The following is a 6,292-nucleotide window of genomic DNA, read 5'->3' on the forward strand; positions in this document are numbered from 1 at the left end:
AAAATTATTGCGGGAAGAATTTATTTATTTACTCTCTTACTTATGCATAAAATTTCATCATAAAAATATTTCTATTATTATATATCTATTTTATATAAAATATAAAATATTTATTTTGTTTTATCATTTATTTGGTTATGTTTTTATATTCGTAATAGAAATCATTATTATGTTGCGATTGAACATGTTTTTCCATTCCTTAACTTATGAAAGATTACATCATCAAAGATTGTGTATAATTATCGTAATTAAACAAAATAAAAAAAGTTACAAGTGAATATGTGGTTAATAACGTGTATTAATTCCATGATTACTGATATTGTTCATAAGAGTTACCACATTATAGTTTGACAGCGTTCCCTATGATGTAAATATAGGAATATTTATTACAAACATTAATAATAAATATTATAATTTTCTAGATAAAAATCTTTTACTTATGAACAATTATTATATTTCATAGTATTTACAGTCATGATATTCCTCAAAGACCCAGATAGCCAAGAATGTTAAAATCACGTTTTGCCAAAGCTTTGCGACAAGGTGTGCTTTAATTTTGACAACAATTGTGTAGCAAACATATGTCTTGTTTTGGTTTGTCAAAAAGTTTGAAGCAAATTGACGGCAAAGTTTTTCGTCTCACGATACTGTAAATAATAGAAAAAGGCTTGCCCGTAAATTTTACGCCTAAAAAAACACGTATGATGCTATTCACGGTATAACACAAACTTTACGTCAATTAGTAGCAAATCTTGTTATACACGCTATAATAGCAAATTTACGACAAGAACAGAGCAAACCTTATTGTACGCTATATGATAATACATTTACGGAAAGAGCAAAGTATACTCTGGCACAACAAGACGCAAAATTCACGCAAATAACAGAGCAAACCTTGCCATGCACAGCATAACAGCAAATTTACAACTTTACTTTATTACAAACTTTACAAAAATATAGTATTCTGTCGATAGTTCGTTTGTTCATCGCTATGCGACGCGCTATATCCATCCATCTCGTATTTGATTTTTAGTCATGAGAAGTATATAAAGCTTGCAAAGAGCAACTGGTAGAAGATTAAAAATATAATTATTTCTATCAGTTCAATTACTGATACAATCCCAACTAGGGAATTCAGATATTGGATTGATTGTTTCTCTTAGATCGGGCAGATAAATGTCTGAAAAAGTTTAAATCATCCGTTTATTGTTTACTTAAAATGTAAATATATATATAAAGGGTGTTTCATTATAATATTCCCAGGCAAATATTTCGAAAAATAAAGAAAATTCGACGAAATGTTTCAGACAAAAGTTGTATGGTTTCGAGGGGCACATAAGGTGGTGTCATTGATTTGACCTTGAATAGTTGCTTGAAGGTCACGTGAAGGTCACCTTCAATTTTTTAAATGGAACCGCCTCCTTTTTATTGCATAATATAATCGATTAATATCTTCTTTTGCTTCTAGCGCTTATCGTCGCAAATCTAAATCATGAATAATTCTGTTTTGGTCGTTAGCGTCTTCGAATTTTTTCAAGACATGTTTAGAAATTTGTAATAGTTTTTCTCTATGAGTACCACCTTTTTGTAGGGAGAATTACAACTGCGTCGATACAACTGCGGACAAGGACTTTATCTTTCTAAAGCGATGTTGTACTGTTAATAAAGCGTAACGACCCTTTTTTCACTTTTCCAGAATTCAATAGCTTTTTTTTTTATAGTCATTATTTATAATTTCGCTTTCTTTCAATGTACAACTATCTTCTCCCTCATCTTCATCATTTTCTTCAAGTTCTTCTATTTCATCAGCTGCGACAAATTGTGCTTCGGATAAATTTGAGTCCTAATAATTCTCAAATTCTAACGTAGTATCGGTCTGCATTGCAAATGATATGTCATCCATTGAATTTTGTATAATATCCTTTATAGTATCATGTAATTCGATTTCTTTATCATTTATTTGTGTTCGTGGAATATTTAAAAATTTGGAATGAAACAATTAACATATATTAAGAACATTCGCAGGATTCACATGTAACATTTTGCTTAAATTAAAGATACAGACACTTTTTCCGAAAATTAAAACTCTGACAATCTTACACTTGAATGAATCGTTAAATTTGTAACGCGGTCACCTCGCTCGACGCTCGGATCGGCTCGTCGGTGTCCCGGTTCGAGAGGAGGGGAGACTCAAGCTTACGAGAACACAGAGTGAAGCGAAAAGATAGTTTATTTAAAGCAAGATAGATAGATACAGCAGATAGATAGTGCAGGGCCGGGTGATGTCGTGCTTGGAGCGGTATCGCTGGTAGCAAGGTGCGGGGCGCAAAGCGGAGACGCAAAGCAATGAGCGCAAAGCGGTGAAAAGCGCAAGACAGGTGCGGCGTGCAGTCGTCAACGGTTTTATTTACACGCGACTATGGCGCGGTTACAACTAGCGGGCAGGCTTACGACTAGCGGGCTTAGTACTACGGCGCGATTAGAACTAGCGGACTTATTACTAACAGGTCTTATTTCTAGCAGGCTTAGTACTACGGCGCGGTTATTACTAGCGGGCTTATTACTATCAGGTCTTATTATTACGGCGCGGTTATAGCTAGCGGACTTATTACTAACCGGTCTTATTACTAGCAGGCTTAAGACTAGCAGGCTTATTACTACCGCGGTTATAACTATCGGACTTATCTCTATCATGCGGCGAATATCTACAGCACGGTATGTACATGCACTTACGAGCTAATGTCAGGTTAGGTGGCTAGGTATTGCGGGCAGGGCTGAGTGTCACGTCGGGGCCTGCCTTGGCAACGGAAACCGGCGAAACCCGGTAGAGCTGAACGAAACCTCAACCCGGACAGGTGCTAGAAGCCGGCAAAGCCCGACAGGGCTAAGCGAAACCTTAGCCCGAAGGTAGAGAGAGCCGGTGAAACTCGGCAGAGCCAAGCGAAACCTTGGCCCCGAGAGGTAGTAGGTACTGGTCAGGCTGGTGTCAGGAGTTGGATCGCAGGATGGGATCTGGTCTCGATGTCTCGGCCGGCCGGGCTTATATACCCGGCCGGTGCCCCACTATGCGTTGTCGGTCCGGCGGTGGGGTCGGTTCTGCGTGGGGAGACCGCGAGAAAGATAGCGTTTCTGGAGTGAGCGAGACGGCGCGTGCGGTGTACGAGCGAGTGAGATAGTGCGCGCGGTGTATGTGCAAGCGGGATAGGTAGTGCAGGATAAGATAAGCGGGTTATGCGTATGTCTAGTTATATATTTAGATCGCTACATATATACAACGGCCGTAGTAACGGCCCTGCCGTTACAAATTTGTTGGTTACACTTTATACTAAAGCTGCGCGCAATATTTCCGATTTATATAGAGTCTTATAATCTTATTTACATATTCCTTATATAACATTTTGTAAATAAGGAAAATTACTTCAAAATATTCTCACGTTGCGGTGCAACGTGACTACTTTGCGTTAGAGTTATGCATAAATGAATAATATGTAGGCGATATAAATATACAATATGAGATATAAAACGCGATTTAAATCGTTGCATTTCGATGGTTTTTCACGTCATGTTCCACGGCAATGTAGAAATATTTTTAAATAATTCTCCATATTCAAAAAATTCGATAATGTAATCTTTCATAAGTTAAGGAATGGAAAAATATGTACAATCGAGCAAAATAATCAAGATTTCTATTATGAATATAAAAACATAACCAAATAAATGGTAAAACAAAATAAATATTTTATATTTTATATAAAACTAGAACAACGCAGACGCGCGCTGCGCGCGCGCTTTTATTTGTGGACATTTTCCAATTTCTTTAACTTTTCTTTCCTAACTTTAACTTTTTCTTTCACAAATTGTCAAACTGTCAAAATTCTCATGATTTGACAGTTGCAAATAACACGAATGAAGCAAGTCGCAGCGCACAAGCGAGACAGCCAATCAGCATCGCGGAAAAAAGGCTTCGACGCTTCAATATATTCGAGTTCGAGGTTTCATGCCTTTTTTAGAAACGGATAGATATATAATAATAGAAATATTCTTATGATGAAATTTTATGTATAAGTAGGGGAGTAAATAAATAAATTCTTCTCGCAATAATTTTATCGGACATTTTTCATATATATCTTATGTCTTTATTATCGAGCTGTAAATTGCAAGAGTCATTTACTATTAAACGGAACCTCGCGAACCCGAAAATTTTAATTTTAATGAGACTTTACACACATGTAGAGGGGGTAAATATATAAATTAAGAAATTTTCAGTTGCCGCCCAAAAGTGATTTTGAAGAGTGGAATCACCCCTCCCTTATGTGTTTAACGGCTTTTCGCTTTTCTCGATATATTTCGAAAACTATTCAAGATATCAAAAAATGTTTTATACAAAAGTTTCATGATAAAAATAACTATATTTAACCACATTAATAAAAATTTGAAAAAATGATTTAAAACAAAAATTTTTTTAGAAATCTTTTAAAAAAATAATTTTTTTAGATGTTTATTAATGTAGTTAAATGGAGCTGTTTTTACCATAAAACTTTTGTGTAAAACATTTTTTGATACCTCGAATAGTTTTTGAGATATATCGAGAAAAGCAAAAGCCGCTCTATATATGAGGGGTGCTTTCACCCCTTAGAACCGTTTTTGGGAAGCAACTGGAAATTTCTAAATTTATCTATTGACCCCCCCCCCCTACATGTCTGTAAAGTTTCATCAAAATCAGAATTTTCGGGTTCGCAAGGTTCCCTTGTTAATGGGTAACACGCTATGTCTACAAATTATGGTTCCGTTATGCTATGTGCATAAAGTGTCGATAATACATATAGCCACGTGACAAGGAAAGATGATTGCGTCGTCTTTGTCTCTCTTGCACCGATGTGTGTAGCGTCCGTGAAGGCATACACCAATATGTTAAGCACATGGATGCGATTGTTGGGAGATAATATCAGACAAGGAGCGACAATCGTGTGCTATCCTTGTCCTTGTTCTCAATGTATCACTTTACAGCCGAGATACGTCCTGAAAATGCTTTCTGGCCTCTCGTGGCAGAAAACAGTAACGCAACAAGGCTAACAGGCGCCCATTTGTTGAGAATTTTATATATGCATAATACATGTGTGCATATATATTGTTGCGCCCGCGTGTCGACTTCGATATTACTCGAATACGCGTGAGACAACCAGCACTCGCGTACCGCAAAGTAAATAATAAACACTCTTTTAAAAGAACGAAAAGAACTTTAATAACAGCTTAGAACACAGAACACAAAGCACAGAACAGATAAATCTCGTAAATCAGCCGATACGTCCGATCGGAATCACCACCGACGCGAGACTCTCAAGATGGCCGAACACTCTCAAGATGTCCGCCGTTGTTTCACAACAACCCTTAAGCCCGTATCAGACTACACATTGAAAGTTGAAGATTAAAGATTAAAGATTGGAATTTGACTAATCAGAACAAAAGGGACTAAAATTTCTTTGTCCTGATTGGTCAAATTTTAATCTTGAATCTTGAATCTCAATCTTCAATGCGTAGTCTGATACGGGTTTTAGCGACATGTTTGGAGATGATCTCATAGAGCTCTGTTACACGGCACCCTTAATCGGGTTTAATAACATCCGTAGTTGTAAAACTGGCCAATCACAGCTATTCCTCTGAAAAATGGAATCACTGTGATTGGCCAGCCTTCGAACTACGGATGTTATTAAACCCGATTAGGGGTGACGTGTAAACGTAGTCTGTGAGCTCTGTTACACGGCACGTAACAAGGCTGTAGGAGCAGGAAAGTATACTGTTTTTAGTGATGTAAAGACCGAGAGTAACGAAATGGGCAATTCCCATTTGCTCTTAAAACTTTTAAGAGCCGTATATAATCGTAGAAGCCTAATAATTAATTACTAAACGTTTTAATTAGACTACCAATCACCACCAAACGATTGTCTTTCAATTAAGACCAATTTGAACAAAATTGGTTGGTAAATAATATATTTGTTCGGCTAACTTTACAGCTTCCAGTTAGCCATCTCCACTACCTAACCGCACATGGTTTTTTTTACTTTTTGGATAAATTATGGACCACCAAACGTTGTAAAAAAAAAAATATTGATTATATAATTAATATAATAATTTAATCAACATAATTCTTTTTATAAGACATTTGAATATATAAAAATATAAAAATATATTTTTAACATACGAAGGAAATAAAAGGCAATCAAGAGCCAGCGCGGTAATTTATGCGCATATGTTTTATTACAATCAAATTACATTGATATTTTGACTGCGTGAT

The 6,292-nt window shown here is 36.2% G+C and overlaps 1 long non-coding RNA gene across 1 annotated transcript in view; it reads right to left on the reverse strand.

Annotated features, from left to right (window-relative positions):
- Positions 1–5,352, reverse strand: part of LOC115241103 — a 7,150-nt gene extending 1,798 nt beyond the window's left edge. Inside the window, exon 1 of the long non-coding RNA XR_003884866.1 lies at positions 4,821–5,352. This is a non-coding gene — a long non-coding RNA (uncharacterized LOC115241103). The remainder of the gene's footprint in view (positions 1–4,820) is intronic.
- Positions 5,353–6,292: the final 940 nt, after the last annotated feature.

The sequence above is a fragment of the Formica exsecta genome, unplaced genomic scaffold (assembly GCF_003651465.1).
Source record: "Formica exsecta isolate Colony F162 unplaced genomic scaffold, ASM365146v1 scaffold469, whole genome shotgun sequence".
In the NCBI taxonomy this organism is placed as follows: Eukaryota; Metazoa; Arthropoda; class Insecta; order Hymenoptera; family Formicidae; genus Formica; species Formica exsecta.